The sequence below is a fragment of the Malus domestica genome, chromosome 11 (genome assembly GCF_042453785.1).
Source record: "Malus domestica chromosome 11, GDT2T_hap1".
Lineage (NCBI taxonomy): Eukaryota > Viridiplantae > Streptophyta > Magnoliopsida > Rosales > Rosaceae > Malus > Malus domestica.
In genome coordinates this window covers 32158896-32178424 of record NC_091671.1, presented here as the reverse complement: position 1 = coordinate 32178424, position 19529 = coordinate 32158896, and the positions used below count along the sequence as shown (strand labels likewise).

Below are 19529 nucleotides of genomic sequence, written 5' to 3'. Positions count from 1 at the left end.
ATAGGCTGGACCTTTAATGTCCTTCATCATGGGCTGGACCCATGGTATACCAACAATCTCCCCTTCCAGTCCATGAGGGAGGAATTCTGATCATGACTCTAAGTTACTTGGAGTCCATCCCAGCAGCCTTAATGCATAATTCCCCTTTGATTTTGTGACTACCTTTGTCAACATGTCTAAGGAATTATTATCGGTATGAATTTTCTTCAGCCGTTGCAACTTGTTCTCAATAGCATCTCTAATCCAGTGATAACAAATATCAATGTGCTTGATGTGTGAATGATATGCAGTGTTCTTGCTCAAATCCAGAGCACTCTGACTATCACAATAAATGCCATAATCACTTTGTTTCAAACCCAACTCTTGGAGAAACTGCTTCAGCCACAACAACTCCTTGCATGTTTTTGTAGCGGCTATATATTCATCATCGGTTGTGGACAAAGCAACACACTTTTGCAGCTTGGATTGCCATGAGACGGCTCCCCCTGCAAAAGTAAACAAGTATCGAGACGTAGATTTTCTACCATCCAGGTCACCTCTTATGTCAGTATCTGTAAATCCTTCCAAGATTGGTTTGGAACCGCCAAAGCACAAACACATCATAGAAGTCCCCTTCAAATATCTGAGAATCCACAAAACAGCTTCTCAGTGGTCTTTCCCTGGATTAGAGAGAATCTTGCTCACCACACCTACTGCATGAGCAATATCTGGCCGTGTGCACACCATTGCATACATGATACTTCTTACTGTTGAAGAGTAAAGAACAACTGCCATTTTCTCCTTTTCTTCATATGTTTTTTGACACGACTATTTGCTCAACTTGATATGATTGGCTAAAGGTGAGCTTACCGATTTGGTTGCTTTCATGTTGAATCTTTCAAGCACCCATTCAACATACTTTTCTTGTGACGGCCACAACTTCTTAGATTTTCTGTCACAAATTATCTTCATGCCCAAAATCTGCTTGGCTGGCCCTAAGTCCTTCATGTCAAAGGACTTAAATAACTCTTCTTTGAGCTTTTTAATCATAGAAGCATCTTGACCAACAATCAACATGTCATCAACATAAAGTAATAAAATGATGAATTTACCTCCAGAAAATTGTTCGATATAGACACAAGAGTCAGCATGAGTTCTCTTGTACCCATTACTCACCATGAATGAGTTGAACTTCTTATTCCACTGTCTCGGAGCCTACTTAAGACCATATAAGCTTTTCTTCAGCTTGCATACCAAATTTTCTTTACCTTTGACTTCAAAGCCTTTGGGTTGCTCCATGAATGTCTCATCTTCTAAATTGTCGTGGAGAAATGCAGTTTTAACGTCTAACTGCTCGAGCTTAAGATCCATGCTTGCTGACATACCAAGGATAACTTGAATAGAAGTCATCTTCACCACCAGTGAAAAAATCTCATCAAAGTAAACTCATTTCTTTTAACCAAAACCTTTGACAACCAAACGAGCCTTGTACCTTGTCATGTTGTCGTCTCTTTTCAATTTAAGCACCCACTTGTTTTTCAATGCTTTTCTACCATTTGGAAGCTCCACCAGCTTATAGGTATCAGTCTTTAATAAGGAATCCATATTTGACTCAATTGCCTTCATCCATCTGTCACAATCGTTATGAGTTCTGACCTTCTCATAAGTTTCGGGCACTCCATAATTAGTCAACATGATATACTTTGATGAAGAATACTTGATAGACGGTCTTCGACTTCTGCTGGATCTTCTGACTTGGTCTTCATTCTCTTGTGGGGCTGGAGGCTCCCCCTGATTGAGTTCCCTTTGAATCTGCTCTTCAGGCTCTCCCTGATCAGCAATTTCATGGTCTGGCTCATCTTGATTAGGCTCCCCCTGATCAGCATTATCTAGTTCTACAGGCATTTCATTGGCAGCTGCTTCAGGGATGTCACCGTGACTTTCTTCATCTGAAGCTAATGGATCAACTCTTCTGGTTGCGCCATCTGGTTGTGCCTCTTTATTTGAATCCCCAATTGTTTGATCTTTATAAAAGATTACATCTCAGCTTCTGATACACTTCTTCTAGTATGGGTCCCATAATCTGTAACCAAAATCTTCATTGCCATAACTAAGAAAGATGCATGGTGTAGCTTTGTAGTATAACTTCGATCTCTACTTTTTGGGCACATGCATAAAAGCTTTGCAACCAAACATCTTCAGATGAGAGTAAGACACATCACTACTAGTCCATACTCTCTCTAGAACATCAAGACCTAATAGTACTAATGAAGATCGGTTGATCAAATGGCAGGCTGTCTTTACAGCTTCACCCCAGAACTCCTTAGATAACTTTGCAGTCCTCAACATGCACCTGACTTTCTCCATGATGGTTTGGTTCATTCTTTCAGCAACACCGTTATGTTGTGGAGTTCCAGGAACTGCCTTCTCATGACGTATGTCACAATACTCTCTAAACTGGTGAGATGTGTACTCGTCACCGTTATCGCTACGAAGGCACTTGAGAGGTTTCCTAGTTTTCCTCTCCACTATGGCATTGAACTCCTAGAATGTTTGAAACACTTGGTCTTTAGATTTCAACAAAAACACTTATACCCTTTATGAAGCATCATCAATATAAGTAACAAAATATTTATTTCTTCCAAGTGACTCGACTTCCATAGGACCATAAACATCTGAATAAACAAGATCTAACAAATTTCCTTTCTTTGTAGATGGAACATAAAAACTAACTCTTCTTTGTTTTATGAATAAACAATGCTCACAAGAGTTTAATGATGTACCTTTGGCAAAGGGAATGTGTGACTTATTTGCCAAAACTTGTAGACCTTTCTCGCTCATGTGGCCTAGCCTCTTACGCCATAAGTCTAGAGATGAGTCATCCACAACATTCAACTCACCTTTCAAAACCTTGGCATTTGACCAATACAACGTACAACAAAGTCATGCTCTTGCTACCACTATTAAGCCTAATTTTCCTTCGCCAATATGGTGATAATAACCTTGTCGATCAAGGGTACCGATGGATATCATATTGAGACGTATATCAGGAATATGTCTCACATCTTTCAACATCAACTAGCAACCGAAATTAGTTCTTAGGCAAATATCACCAATTCCAAGAATTTTGGAATAACTTTCATTTCCCATCTTCACTATGCTAAAGTCACCTTGTTTGTATGTACTGAAGAACTCCCATTTGGATGTAGCATGGAAGGAAGTTCCATTGTCAAAGATCCATTCAATGTCTTTGTCAGAATCACCTATATACAGACATTCACCAATACAATATTTCTAGTACATCACCACATATGACAGCAGTGGTATTGCCGGTATCATTTTTCTTCTGATTGTTTCCTTCTCTTTGCTCTCTCTTCCAAACTCGACAATTTTTCTTCATATGGCCTTGTTTGCCACAATGGTGGCATGCACCCCTGAACCTTGACTTGGATCGGCTAGGACTTCTACCATGACCTCTAGGCCATCTACTCTTGCTTCTTCCGTGATTCTCTGTGACAAATACTTGGCTGCTATCTGTGCCATAAGTCTTTCTCCTTCTTTCTTCATTGAGCATGTTATTTTTAACATTATCACGAGTAAGAACACTATTAGAAGCAGAGTTACTTACACTCACCACAAAAATCTCCCAACTGTCTGGCAAGGATCCAAGTAACAAGAGCGATTGCAGCTCATCCTCAATCGTCATGTTCATAGTAACAAACTGGTTGATGATATTATGGAAATTGTTCAAGTGTTCTGCTACACTTAAACCATCATTATACTTCACATTGATGAGCTCTTTGATCAAGAAGGCTTTCTTGGTTGGGGTTTTCTTATCGAACAAGGACTCAAGCTTCGTCCAAAACTTGCGGGCATTGGTTTCATTAGACATATGGTGAAAAACACTATCGTCCACCCATTGTGTAATTATGTCAATTGCCTTGCAATTCATCTTCTTCCACTCGGCATCGGACATGCTTTCGGGCTTAGTGGCATATCCTTCAATTGGCTTATGCAGATCCTTGCAATAGAGAATGTCATCCATCATTGGCTTCCATGTTACCCAATTGGAGTTGGTGAGTTTGATCATAATGCCATTTCCTTCCATCTCGTAGTACGAGCCAACCGGGCTCTGATACCACTTGTTAGGAATGTCGGTGCTACAAGATAAAGAATGCACAAAGTAAAGTAGAAAATGGACACCAAGAATTTACATGGTTCGGCAATTTATGCCTACGTCCACGGAACAATGATCAATCTTCACTATATGAAAATGATGAGTACAACAAGAGTAGTCTTACCAAGCAAAAGACAAGGCTTGATGGATACAAGAAAGTATAACACACACTTTCTATCACTCTAAACTTCACTCGCACAATGTGTAGTGGAACACTCTCACTCTCACTCTTGGAATGGAACTCTAGCTTTAGACTTGATCATTTTCTACTCACTTCTTTCTTGATTGGTTACATCACTACAACATCACACCCATATTTATAGGTGAGGACTTGGCATTCTACTAGTTTATAGTTCTTTCTACAAACTAGAACTAGTTTCTAGTTTCTAGTATATTCTACAAACCTCTAACTTAGATAATTCTAGACTAGTTATCCTACTTTGCATGCTAGAATTTTCTAGCATCCATCCTTCATAATGGGTTGGACCTTTAATGTCCTTCATCTTGGGATGGACCCATGGTATACCAACAAATATAATAGATACATTGATGATGTTGGCTTATGTTTGATCTCTTCCATAAGCATCATTGAATTCTTATTGGTTTTGATCCAAAACTTTTGAACTTTCTCACAAAATGCAACTTTTATAATTTTCAAAGTAATGAGTTCGGTGAATATACATATATGTATCATTCGGGTCAATTTCGGGGATGGATACGGATCGGGGACCCCTATAATCATATCTGAAACCATAACCGAATAGTATATCTGGTTTCCCCATATCCGAAATATAACCGAATTTTAATCCCCAAATCAGTTCCATTCGAATGGTTATCTACGGTTATCAAGTTTAACGGTTTGAATTGTCATCCTTACCAGCCCAGGATATGAGCCTCGTTAAAACCTAGTTAGGTGGCAAAAACCAAGTGGGAAAAATGCTCCTAATCATAGGGAGAAAGAGTACATTAAGATCAAATAAGTATACTTCTGGATACTCATTTGAGTTTGACAAAACTCCTGCTCGAGCTCTTTAGCCAACTCTGGTTCTTTCAAAGAAACCCTTAATTTCAGTCATTTTAGAATTTGTAATCTTAAATTATTACAAACTCATCTCATAATTCGGAGTTGTATAAGAATGAGTTTCAACTTTCCCATCATTGATGTAGAACAAATGGCAGAATGTATCGAAGAGGAAATGGGTCGTCGGAAAAAAAGGCGCAGTGGGAATTTGTAGGTTTGGCGTTCGACCTCCAAATTTGGCCCAGATACTTTTTCAAAAAGTAACGACGCTACGAGTCCAATTGTATGATGGATTTTGCCATTGGGGGTCGTTTGCGCCTCCAAAACATCATTTTAATTTTTAGAATAAAAAACAGACTCTTCATTTGTCGTTTGATTAATGTCGAAATAATGTCAATTAGTTGCTTGAGTCATTTGAGTTGGTCAATGAGTTGTAACCACTCTATTTAAAGTTGTTGGACAATTTCAATCTACTCCTCTAATTATCAATTAAATAATCAACATTTGAGATTTCTCTCAGTTTTCTGGTGGATTCTAGAAGGTAACCCTTTGATTACTGTAGCAGGTTTCTCCCATCTTGGCATCGTTCGTTGTCTTAACTATCCATGGGTGATCGTAATTGTGAATCTGCCTCTATCACTCAAACGGACCTAGACGCTCAGGTTGAACAGATTGCAAATTTAACTATGCAATTTGGAAAGCTTAGTGAGATGTTGTTCAAAATCCTCAGTCCAGATAACCAAAAAGTTATCGTAGTCAATAATCAAAGAGTTCCCAAGCCCCATGTTCAAGACAACAAATCGGAGTCCGATGAAGAATATGCAAAACCTCCCTCAGTTAACAATCCAAAACATCAAAACATCAACAACTTTGATGATTTTCAGATTAAGCCCCATTTTGGGGTTGAGGTGATTTTAAAAAAAGCTCCTATGAAAAAAAGCTGGGAGTGTTTTTGGTGTTTGGTAAACTAAAAAAAAAGGGCTTATTTTGGAAGCTGCTGTGAGAATAAGCTGAAATCAAAGGAAAAAGTTGAAGCTGCCATTTGTAGCTTTGGAAAACTGGCTTTTTTTCAAAGCACACATAACTACAGTACTCCTTTAATGAAAAGACTCACTATCAGACTGCTTTTTTTTTCCAAAAGCACTTTTACAAAAAAGTTTACCAAACACTCTGCTGATTTATTTCACAGCCGCTTATTCTCACAGCAGCTTTTTTTCAAAGCACAGCAATACCAAACCAGCCCTAAGGCTGACATTCCAACTTTTGTGGGGAATCTGAAAATCGAAAACTTCTTGGATTGGCTAGTGGAATATATAGAATGATTTTTCAACGTCATGGATCCCTGAGACAATGATGGTGAAGATGGTTGTCTTCTGCCTCAAAGCAACTGCTGCTGTTTTTTGGGATTAATTACAGAACACCTAGCAAAGGCAAGGAAAGAATCAAATTCGCACTGAAGAAAAATGAAGCAGCTCTTGATGGATCATTTCTTACTTGCAGATTATGAACAACTCTTGTATTGTATTAACATTAGCTATGTCCAAGGCAATATAAAGGTGACAATTTATACAGATAATTTCACTCGACTTTTGGAGCGAACCTATTCGACAGTGCTAGAAAATTAAAAGGTTGCAAGGTATGTGAATGGATTGAAACTCTCCATTCAAGAAAAGATGCAAAACCAATGGAGCATGCAAGAGCCTATTAACATGGCTTTGAAGGTGGAGATAATGGAGAAAAAGAAGCGACAAACCTCTTTCTAGAAGAACGTGGTAGAGAACTCTGAAATTCTGGTTGGCTTGGCTGCTGACAAAGGGAAATTTGTGCCACAAAATTCTGGAAGGTCGAAACCTTCAAATTTTCCTTCTCGAACATCAAATGAAAGGAGTATCATGACTTTTAACAAGGGGCATAATAGAAACTAACCTCCAAGGGAGAATCCCCATGCCTAAGCTATAGGAGACATTTGTTGTCAGTGCAACAAAACTGGGCATCATTCTAATGTTTGTCCTGAATGGAGACAAGCCAATGTATTGGAAGCTAACGGGAACAATGAAGAACTACAAAGAAGAAGAAGTTAGAGGTGATGATGATTATGCAAGCGTCGAATTTGCAACTGAAGAAGGAATGGATCACCTCACTTTGGTGTTACACAAAGTTCTTTTGGCACCAAAAGAGGTTGAAAAACGGCACTGCATTTTTTGTTGTCTTTGCTCCACCAACGACAAAGTTTGCAAAGTTAGTGTAAACAACAGTAGTGAGAATTTTGGAGCCAAGAAAGTAGTGGAGCATTTGCAACTACCAACAGAGCCTCATTTCCCTATATTCCCTTAGATGGTGAAGAAATGACCTTATGTTCATGTCACATAAACTTGCATTTCATCAGTAAGCATTACTGAGACGAAGTAGTTTATGATGTTATTGATACAAATGCCTACCATATACTGTTAGGGACACCTTGGAAATTTGATGTGAATTTGACATTGATTGAAAGGTCGAGATAATGTGATGTTATTCAATTGGAACAATCAAAAGATTGCAATGGCTCCTGTTTTGCCTTCCGATGTATCGAAGGCAAGTAATACTAGTTCCCTAACTCTAACTAGCAACGAGCAAGAGATTGAAAGAGCAATACAAGAAGCTGATTCTTTCTTTCTGATCGTGATGAAATGATTATTAGCAGACAGCAGAGAAGGGGAACGAATTCCTCTGGAAGTGCAACAATTATTAGAGGAGTTTCAGGAACGTACTAATTTATGAAGAGTTACCTAACGAACTTCCCCCATGAGAAACATTCATCATCCAATTGATTTGGTGCCTAGAGTGAGGATGGATTGTTCGAGTGGCTAATAATGCCATTTGGACTGCTTAATGTGTTAAGTAGTAATGCCATTTGGACTGCTTAATGTGTCGAGTACCTTTATGAGCCTTATAAATCAAGTTCTTCATCTTTTTATTGGTTTCTTTGTTGCAGTTTACTTTGACGACATTTTAATCCATAGCAAGACCAAAGAAGATCGAATACCTTATGCATTTGAGACATGTTTGAGTGTTTAGAAAGAAATAAATTGTACATGAATCTTAAGAAATGCATATTTTGTACAAATAGATTGCTATTTATGGGACTTACAAGTGAGAATGACATTCAGGTGGATGATCAGAAGACCAAAGCTATCGGAGATTGGCCAACTTCGAAGTCTGTCTCTGACAAAAGAAGTTTCCATGGTCTGGTTACTTCTTATCAGAGATATATGTGAAATTTCAGCAATATCACTGCACCTATCACATCATGTTTGAAGAACGGCAAGTTCTATTGGGGAGAGGAACAAGAACGAAGCTTTGCCTTGATCAAAGAGAAGCTTTATACTACTTTGGTGTTCGTTCTTCCGAAAATTTTGAGAAAGTATTCGAGGTCGAATGTGATGAAAGTGGAGTAGGAGTGGGTGTTGTTCTTTCCCAAGAGAAGAGAGACCTATAGCTTTCTTCTCTGAAAAGCTAAGTAATGTCTGTCATAAATGGAGCACTTATGATCAGAAGTTCCATGCGGACCTGTAGTCATTCTAGCTCGGAAGCAATGGGATTTTTGCTTAAATATCTGTAAAAACATATTCTTGTCTGGGTTTGTTGAAATGCTAAATATTCATTAATGTAGCAACATCTTGCTCACATGGATAACAATGGCGTATATTATTTACATGGCTAAATAGCCAAAATGGTTCATAAGATTTGCATAACTCATCACTTTGGTCCCTAACATTTCAAATCGATAAAAATGGTCCTTGAGATTGTCCACCATCCATCATTTTGGTCCTTCCGTCAAAAACTCCGTTAAGTGTCCTAGAGCTCTTGGCCGAAAGTTTGGGCAATTTTTAAAACTTCGCAATTCAATCGTTTCTTAACCAAATTTGATCCATAATATATCAAAATGAAGATAGGAAAGTGTAGAATAAGATTATACATATTTGGAAGCCCAATGACTGCCTGAGATAGCTGGAAAATAGCCTCAAAGTTGACTGGTTCGAGGGAAAACTGGAAAACTCGCCGGAAACTAGGTAAACTTTAAATGTTTATAACTTCTTCAATACTCAACGAAATCAAGTGATTCAAAAACAAAAATCAAACTTCTCGATGAAACGAAGAGAACGGTACCTTTTTAGACTGCTAAGTATCTGTGGTTTGGCAGGAAAATGGCTCGAAAGTGGCTAACTCGAGACCTAGACAACCACTTTCGAGCCGTTTTCCGGCCAAATCATGGTGAGTTAACCGTAAAAAAGGTACCATTCTCTTCATCTCATCGAGAAGTATGATTTTTGTTTTTGAATCACTTGATTTCGTTGAGTATTGAAGAAGTTATGAACGTTTAAAGTTTACCTAGTTTCCGGCGAGTTTTCCAGTTTTCCCTCAGACCAGTCAACTTTGAGGCTATTTTTCGGCCATCTCCTGCTGCCATTGGGCTTCTAATTAGGTATAATCTTATTCTACACTTTCCTATCTTCATTTTGATATGTTATAGGTCGAATTTGGTTAAGAAACGATTGAGTTACCCAAACTTCTGGCCAAGAGCTCCGGGACACTTAACGGAGTTTTTAACGAAAGGACCAAAATGATGGAAGGTGGACAATCTCAGGGACCACTTTTATCAATTTGAAATGTTAGGGACCAAAGAGATGAGTTATACAAATCTTAGAGATCATTTTGGCTATTTAGCCTATTTACATTGAATTCGATACTAGTACCGGCTGGATTGTTGTGTGCCAAGTCTAATCCTTCATTTTATAGTAGAATATCCCCTCCACTTAAAGTAGAATATCTTTGTATGAAAAAAAAATGTAGCAATGTCTGTAAACATCAACACCTGTTTCACATATTAGACTGATTAAATGGTAATTGATGAAGGAGCTTTGACATAATTCATACATGGATAAATATAGAACTAATATAAAGAAGGCCTTTGGAAGTGATTGATCAATGTTTAGGAGATTCACGTTCTCTATCGTACGTGTTATGTTGCATTCTCTTTGTAGTTGTTGCTCAAGTACTTTTCTTGTAGAGCATGGCATCTGTAGTTATAATCTTGTGAAGTAATGGTGCATGGGATCAGCCTAAATAATCTGGGTTTCTGTATCGTAAAGAAGCAGGTTCATCTTCAGATAATCAAACATTTTCTATCAACAAATTATCCATTACGCATTTGGAGGCTCCATAAAGACTGCTTTTATTCGTTGTAAACTGGTTCGTACATACTTGAATTCTGGGCAAAGCACATTTTTTTTTAAATTGTGCCTATTGCCATTTATACACTAATAGTATATACTGCTTATTTAGCTTTTCATCTAAGACTACATGCATATGCCTTGCTATCAACTACTGTTCAAAATATGCTTTGTCAACAAAGCAGCAAAGGTATGTCGAAGTATAAATTTATGTTATAGCTAATAAGTTCCATAAATCTTTTCTATTCTCCTTAGATTAATTCCTGTCTCTCATTTATCCTTGTTGAAAGGCCATCAATAATTTAATTCCGTAGAGAAGGGAATCTTGATTGTTTTCTTTCTTGTGGACAATGAAATGCCCTAGCTAGAAATCAAGTTTTCCACAATCATAATGTGAAAGTTTTAACAAGTTTAGTGAAAATGAACCTGTAAAATATGGCATCCCTTAAGAACTTCCTAACACATCTAGACCCTGCCTGCTGTGCCCATCCGGATAAATATGATCCTGCAATCAACAGCGCGACATGCCATCTTCTTTCTTCCACGTATTTCCCTATCGCATTATCCATCTCTTTTGGCACGAGTCGTCCATTTTGTACAAAGGATGTCCCTATGTATCTACCCAAGACCATGACATCTTCCAATGCCAAGCAACCTCCTTGTCCTAAATCAGGTGTCATGGGGTGCTTGGCATCGCTAGCCACCGTGATGTTTTGCTTCCCTAGGTTCCCGAATACTACATCCCACGGGTACCTGAACATTAATGGAGCCCATGATAATGTGGAAAGATCCAAGTGCTGCACAATGTCTATGAATATAGGAGGAAGGTCCTTGGCATAATTCGCGCATGGTTATACAACATTAACGGGTACTTGAACATGGAGGAAGGTCCTGAATACTACATCCCACGGGTACCTAAACATGAATTCGATACTAGTTATGGATGGATCGTTATGTGCCAAGACAAATATTTTCTTTTGGAGTAGAATATCCCCTCCATTAGAGTAGAATATCTTTGTATGAAAAAAAATGTAGCATTAATGTCTGTAAACATCAACACTTGTTTTATATTAGACTGATTAAATGGTAATTGATGAAGAAGCTTTGACATAATTCGCGCATGGTTATACAACTTCAGTCTAAAGTAAGGTTTGAAATTGGCACTATTCAAATCAACAGTGACTTGGGGTGGATTTTGACTTATTTACAAAAATACCACCGCCTTTTCAGTTTCAGATTGAAATTTCACTTTATTTACGAGCTTGCCACCGGACTGATTTCAGCCCAACTTTCGCTTTATTTACAAAATTACCACCGCCTCTTTGTTCTTCGTTCGGTGAGGGTTTCGGGGATGGAAGGCCATGCCGCTTCAGGGAGACAGAGGGAGACGGAGGAGTGGGGATCCTCGATTTCATAGTGGGAGAGGGGGTACAGTCAGAGAAAAGCATGTGGCCGTCGGGATTTGAGGGTTAGGCTGATTTCCAGGGATTTCTCAAACCCTCCTTGCCTCTTCCGTCTCGCAGACCCCGCGAGAACGACGGCCTCGCCTCCATCCTATCCTCCTCTCGCCGCCGTCTCCCTTCTCTCGCCTCCGTCGTCTTACTCCTCCTTTCTCTGTCTCTAGAATTGATCGAATTCGAAGAGGATCGACGGTTTTTTTTGGGGCGAAGATTTGATTGGGAGTTTGAAATGGAAGCTCGAGGGAGCAGCAAGAGCCAGACGGAGCCTAAGAAACGCCAATCGAAGACGCGCAGAAAGCCCAAAGATAGCGTTCTGGAACAGAGTTTCTCTCTCTCTCTGCCTTCTTTTTCTGTACGCATGTTTTAGTTTGAATATTCATTAGCCATGCTTTCAATTTTTCTGCAGAATCGCCGGCGGAATTCTTTGCCGGGTTCGCTAATGTATGCTTTTTCTTTTACATTATTGTTTTATCTTTCTTTTTTGGACGAAAGTTGGAATCTTATGGTTTTTAATTTGAGGACTAGGAATTTGAATGGCGTAGTGGAGGTTGAAGTTGTTTCCCACAATTTTGTTATGAATTCTCAATGTTTGATGAATTCGTGAAATCAATTTCGTTATCTCTTATGCAGTTATGATTGTATGAGTTGGAATTTGGATTTTCACACTTTCCAGAAGCTGCACGCACAATATACTTTTTTTAAGCTTAATTTTATGCGTATTGCAATTTCTCTGGTTCAATTGCAAGTGCTTTATTGTGCTTATCTGTTGATTAAAATTGGCAGGAGCTACTTAGGTGGAGTCTGATACTGCAATATTATGTGCTAATCTAATAAATCCTGCAACTTATTCATCTTCGTCATAAGTAATTTTTGGTTTTTTTCCATTGAAATAGGGATTTAGTGGATGATTGTTTTTAACGCATATTAGTTAAAATGAGTTGAGTATTGGGTGCCAATCCCATGTCTGCAAATCACAGTACCCTAACGATGAAACACTGTCTGCACGATCTATAATACCTGTTCAAGCAAGAATCTTTTCCCAAACTAAAAAGATTACATTTCAGAACGTGTAAAGGATGTACCACTATCATCTTACTTTTTCAATACCTAAACCATGCAGTAATGCATGGGCTGGATATTGCTCCTTTCAAGTTTCGAATCATCAAATGCTGAAGGTTTCTAGATAAATTGTGATATATATGCATGGTCACGTGATTTTTATTTTGATGCAAGGTAAACTTGTGATTCGGGTCACAAGAAATAACCAGGAAATAATCAAACATAGAAGTTTTTGTCTTTCTCTGAGAATGGCCGACTGCAACTGAATATCCTTCTTCCTTTCTTCTTTATTTGAAACAGTGATAACTCAGTCAACTATGAGTAGATTTATAACGGCCTGCTTCAGTGCTCACTTGGTAAAGTTTTTTGGTCACATAAAGGTGCTGGAGTTGGGAACTTTTTGGATCTTAAATCATTGGTTGCCTAACATTCTCTATATCGAAAGGCATCATTTTTGTTACCAAATTTGATATATCTTTTAGACAATGAATTTGAGTGCAGTGGACTATGAGTCAGTGAACAGGGAGTTACTAATTTTGTTACATGAGATTTGGTTAAATGTCTAATACACATAGTTGCTTAGGTTTGTTTACATTGGTGGTAAATTCTTGCTTTCTTTTCAATTTTGTTTTATTGTAATTCGTCTTGGTTTATGGATCTTGCATTGCTTACCTGAAATGGTTATATTTCAGTGTTTATGAGATGTCAAATTGTGTGTTTGTGGCTTAGTGAGAGTTACATTTAGATTGTGTAGAAAATGTGGGCTTCGGAGTGTAATCCAATTAGCAATTTGGAGTGACTGAGGAGAAGTATTCTGAGCTGCAGTGGGACTTGGTGAGACCATGCCGTTGGGAGAGAGAGCGAGCGAGCAGAGAGAGGGAGGGAGGGAGGGAGAGAGATAGGGATTTGGTGAGATGACCGTGCCTGTTGCTTTGGTCAGAGCGTCATTGGGGGAGGAGGACAGAGGGACTGACAGATTGGAGAGAGATGGGAGCTAGGGGTTTCGACTCAGTGAGATTGTGAGGGAGAGGGGATGTCAGAGACAGATGAGAGGGAGCTGGGTGTGGGAATTGCAAAGAGAGAAAGAGAACTCAGAAGATATTTGTTTTGTTGTGAGCTGACAAGAAAAAGGGGAGAAACGATGACAAAGTGACAGAATCTGAGAATCTAAAGTAAAAAATGATTAGTGGGTTTTAGCTTCTGGCACTTTCTTCCCTGCTTTCTAAACCCATTTTTCACTGCACTCCTTCAAGCTCTGGAAGTGTTCGCACAGATTGGAGCTCAAAGGCGTCAGATTTTATGGAACAAATGGTCTCAGAGAAGCAGATTACACTGCGCGGGACCCGATGGGCCTGGATTTGGTATTGTTATTACCTCTGTTTCTTCAATTTTTTAAATTTCTTTTATATGCGGTTTCTGTTCTTGCTGTTGAAATGAATATGGTGGTGGAAACTGTTGTTTTATATGAATTGGTTTTTTCACTAAATTAATAAAGATCAAATCTTTGTAGTTCTTTGTTGTTTATCTCAACTTTGCTTTGCCTGCAGCCCTTGAAGATGCCGTGGTCCTGATAGTCGGTCACTTCTGCAACAGTTCCAAACAAAGGATTCGGTTCCCAAACTCCGACGATTGTGTCTGTGGCAAAGAGAATTCGGGAAGAGTGGAAGATCCTGGAGAAGGATTTGCCAGGCGAGTTCTTTTGTTTTTTTATTTTATTTTGAATTTCCTTTTAAATAACTGTTTTGAATTAATGGTGGTGAAGTTTTCCCATACTTAGCCTATTCATTTTTATCAAATATTTTGCACCAACTATGTGGTAATAAATAATTACATGCTACACTTGATAGAGAAATGCGGTAGGTCTTGGGTTCGAGACTTGGGAGCAGCCTCTCCATAAATGGGGGTAAGGCTAGCCGACATTCACCTCTCCCAAACCCTGCGTAAAGCGGGAGCCTTGTGCACTGGGTACGACGACTTGATAGAGAAATGATAGAGAAAATGCTCTATATTCTCTTTTATGGTCTATGTTTGTATCCCTGTTTACGTCCTGGTATTAACCTTGGCCTTACTCCTCATAGTTGTTATTTCAGGATCAAAGGAACCACAGTTGCCACAGGTGAATTTGGACTGGATTTGGAATCTATTATTTATGTGAAGTGTATGGAGTAGCAATTTAAACCCATATGGTATGTTTCATGTGGCATTTGCAAAGTGATTGGCTTTCATTCCCTTAAATTAATTGGAATAAAATGCCAAAGCAATATGATTATTATATTTGATTAAACTTTGAATGTAGTCTTGGAATCCGTGAGGAATTGCATATATTTGCCGCTTTAAATTAGTTAAACTCGAGAAGGTGTTAAATTTTGTCTTTAATCCAAATGTTACCTTTGAATGTCAGTGTAGGTTTCAATGGGGATAGTGCAATTTTGTCTTGCCGCCCTTTTTTATGTATTCCAAGATTTGTGAATCTTACTTCTCTTTATCTTATTCTGAAGTACTTTACTTGACCTTAGAATGTCCAGTGTTCCATTCATCATTTCTACTTTAAGTGGAATTTTTGGAAGAGATGCTCTTACCCATGAATTCATAGAGGTTTTGTGGTTGTGTTTTTCGTGTTTGCCGGGTTTTTGTTTATTAATTTGCAGCAAGTTCAAGTCTTTACTGATTTCGGATGAAATGTGATTGTTTAGGTTAAGTGGAGAGAGGTTTGTGGTGATGGAAGTGATGAAGATTGCTCTGTACCAGCAAAGGATGTGATGTGACCTATGACATCCTTTTGACAGTTGGCTTTGTGCCAGGATTGAAAGTTAATGCCATCCTGCTGTTACGAACAATAAAGGTGCCAAAGTTTACATTTTCTGTTACCTTTTCTTTGATATGCTTTGTTGGGGAAATATTTACATTTCCTTGAACATTATCCTGATGCATCAAAATTTGTTTTTCTGTTACAGATATGGAACTATTCACGTGATGAAGGTACTACAAATGTGTCCATCTTTGCATTAAATCACCGGATTCGTTTAGTTTAATGGTCAAATTATTAATTCAGACATTTGCTAACTGTTTGATCTGTTTTTGGATTGTTGTGTGGTATGGAATTGTGTAAATGTTGGATGTTGAGATGCCATTTATTAGAAACGCATGCTTCAACTGATAAATGTTTTGAGGTTGCTGCTGAAACTTTACTTGTACATTTTTTTTTCTCCTGCCATATCTTTTTTCGTTTCTTTTAAGCATAGTCATGATTGGTTGTCTACTTTGCTTTGACATCTGATTTTCATGTTGATCAGTTCTTTAAAACATCATATTTCAAGACCCGGATCCACCCACTCCTAGGTGCTCAAGAGACGATTCATAAGTTGTCAGATTTTTGTAACCTGTCTGCAGTTTGAATAATGGATTTTCTTGACACATAAATAGTTTCTAATGATATCAGGAACCTCAAGAACTCATTCATATTTTTTCATAGAAATTCCGTCATTGTGCACTGCTATTTAATCGCTCTTTTTGGTTTCTTGCCAGAAAGTAGGTCAGTGTATATTTAATTTAGTTCCCCTGATTTTCTTTTTAATTTATTTATTTTTTGTTTTGTTGGGTGAGGCAGTTTGATCGAATTGGTTTGAATTGAAGAATTCTTGAAGTGACAAGAAGGAACTGACTCAGCAAGTAATAATTCTTAATTACGTACATATTTTCATTTTAATTTATGATTTGATTGGCCCTTTCTTATATAAATTTCGAGCTCCATAATTGTTGGACCATTGATATGTTAAGAGTGCTGATTAGCGTATGTGTGTAAATATAGTGTATGGGTGTTTAGTACTTCAGATGTTATTGACGATCTGAGAAGGGAAGGGGCATCCCCTTCTTCTTCTCCTTTTTCTTTTCACTCGAATTTTCTCTCAAAAAAACTAAACCACCGTCGCCTGCTTTCTTATCCTTAATTGCCGATCTCCTCAGGTTTGCACCAAGCCGGCGAAGGAATCAGGGGAATGGAGCTCAGATTGTCAGAGGTATAAATTCATGTCCCTAAATTTTTTTATTTTATTTTATTAATTTCAACTGGATCTGAGAAATTCTAGGTCATGGATCTATGTATAGTGTGTGTTGAATCTCTGAGCATCTCTATTTTTTATTTTTTCATCAAATGGTCTCTGTAGTGTGTGTATTTGTGCATCCATGTATGAATATGATCTCTGCAAGCTCATTATTGTCCTGGGAAACCACCTAAATTATCGATTCCTTGCTTTCTAAGTACAATGTTATCAAACTCTAATTTCAAATTTTCTGATTTTGGGGTGGAGGGAGTGCTAATATAGTAATTTTCATGTATTTTGGTTCTTTGTGGGATTTTTTTGGGTAACTTTGTGATTTGCAGTTGATTTTAGGAATTGATTTATGGGTTTGGTTTGAATGCACTGACAGAAGTTATTGTTTCTGTTAATGCAGATGACCGAAATTGACCTCAGTTCAAACTGAAACGATATGTTTATTTTGGTTATGGTGAGAACTCAGAACCCTTTCTTAATCTTTCCTGTTTTTGGAATTGAGAAATTGGGTTAATTTTATGATGATTCACCAAGAATTTGTCAATGATTTTAATGCATATGAGATAGGGTTTCTGCTTTGTAGGATCTGTCTTTGGTCTTTAGAAATTTCTTGATTTGGTATTGTCAAATGGTATATGAATTTCCATGTTCACTTTGTCAGTATGTTGTTGTGGTAGTTTAATTGGATGCGATAGAAGTTTAATTTCGTGGGATAAAGTTTTAGTTTGATTTAGGATATAAATGATAACCAAATTAAGTTGAATGAATTGTCACAATTAGAGATGGCTGATGGCATTTTAAATTGCTCAGATACAACTGAAGTGGAGAAGGATAGCTCAGTGGCTTCCTAAGGTGCAATTCTACTTCAGAATGCTTTAGTTCAGAAGCCGGCAGAATCGAATGACAATAACCAAAAATTTATGTGAAGAGAACCAAGAATTCTGAAGCCAATTACATTGGCTTAAGAATTGCTTAGGGGACAACTTGCACTCCTGAAAGCTTATTAGTATTCGCTTTGCGGCAATATATTTTGTATCTAAAATTTGTTCTTTATGCTAAAAAATTCAAGGATGTACTTGATTTAATGCGTTTTCTCTGTTTGCTATCTTGGTTTTATGTGATTGTTTATTTTTGGCTATGGAGTTGTGTAGTTTAAGTTTGGAGTATAAAAAAGGCGATGTTTTAATCTTTCTTAATAGTTCCCATTTGCATTTGTGGACAGACACAGTTGAGGGAGGTAACATTGCAGGAAGAGAATGCTGAATATGAAGGGCAATATCGTTTGAAAATAAAATACAAGAGAAAATTCTAGAAGAAGATTTGCTGAAGAGGAAGCTAATGGTGAGACTTGAGTATATTGTTTTTTTGTTAATGGGAGCCTTGTGCACTGGGTACGACATACGTTATCAGGAGATGGAAGAGAATGAAAGGAATTTGAGATATGAACTCGAAAATGCACAAACGGCATTGGATGCCAGTCGATCTGGTCAATCAGATGAATCCATTGGTGACCCAAAGACGACAGTTGAAACCGAAAATGACGTAGAAGCTTAAAAGAAGGGTATACTTGAAACATTAGAGGAGAGTAAAAAAGAATTGGTCAGTTTCACTTTTGCTTTCGATCTTACAGTTGTTTCGTCTTCGTTCATTGCAATGTGTTTGTATTTTGAATTTATTTTATCCCGATTACTGAAAAGATGTTGTGATCTCCTAAGAGTTCAATGGAAGCACTCGAATCAATTGTGTGAATTTTATGATAAATTATGCAGTTTTGGGTTTGAATCTTTGTTTGGTGATTGGAGATTGATTTCTCTGTTTCTTCGTTGCCGATTCAGGTGCTCCAATGGCTTCATCGGAGAAGGTTGTGCCTGCTGCTGGTATCCTTGCTGTCGTTTCTCACATTGTTAATTGTTTTTTATTTTTGTTGGTTTGATTAACGGTACAAGCATATCTTTATTTATGTTAGTATTCTTGATTTGCTTAACAGTTCAAGCATATCTTTTCTGTGTTTATTATTTCCTTGGGTGTTTAATTTTATTTGAATTTCTTAATTTGTTCAAAGGATGCTTTGGGTGGTATCCACTTTCTATGTTTTTTATTAACTGCTAAAATAGGTGCTTGCCTTACAGGACATATATTTTGCTAGCTTTAACTACAAAGGCAAATTATGTGTGAACTGCATGTTCCTTTTGTTTCTTCTGTTTCTTATGGTAACAGAACATTTTTGGCGACCACGTGTTTGTGATCAAGGACGTTAAGTTTCGTTCTACTAATTCTACAATGTCTTTACATGTCAGCTCAGTTGAATGTATATAAAAGCCAAGCTGTTTATCTTATCGACCTCATTTATTCATGTATTCCTTTGTTTTTTCAAAATTGTGTTGAATTTATTCAACTTAAAATGTGTTTTATTCATCTGATTACGCCTGAAATAGTTGGTTCCTGCAGCAACACGCATGCGTATTTTCTAGTATGGAACTAAGGAAGGCCTTTGGAAGTGATTGGTAAAGGTTTTGGAGATTTGCGTTCTCTATCGTAAGCGTTACGTTGCATTCTCTTTGTAGTCGA

General features: G+C 37.8%; 2 long non-coding RNA genes across 12 annotated transcripts; both read left to right on the top strand.

The window, feature by feature from the left end:
• Positions 1-11714: 11714 nt before the first annotated feature.
• LOC139189203 (uncharacterized) lies at positions 11715-12483 on the top strand. The gene is made up of 2 exons (XR_011572866.1): positions 11715-12173; positions 12257-12483. It is a non-coding gene; the product is annotated as an uncharacterized lncRNA (long non-coding RNA).
• Positions 12484-12651: 168 nt separating this feature from the next.
• Positions 12652-18743, top strand: LOC103413253 (uncharacterized). Of its 11 annotated transcripts, none has more exons than XR_001787293.3 (12): positions 12652-14270; positions 14457-14598; positions 15000-15095; positions 15603-15751; positions 15864-15888; positions 16048-16100; positions 16517-16578; positions 16873-16925; positions 17362-17415; positions 17772-17813; positions 18184-18302; positions 18372-18743. It is a non-coding gene; the product is annotated as an uncharacterized lncRNA (long non-coding RNA). The 11 variants fall into 11 exon arrangements; XR_001787295.3 differs by having other exon boundaries at positions 16034-16100; XR_011572862.1 differs by having other exon boundaries at positions 13736-14270; positions 15000-15025.
• Positions 18744-19529: the final 786 nt, after the last annotated feature.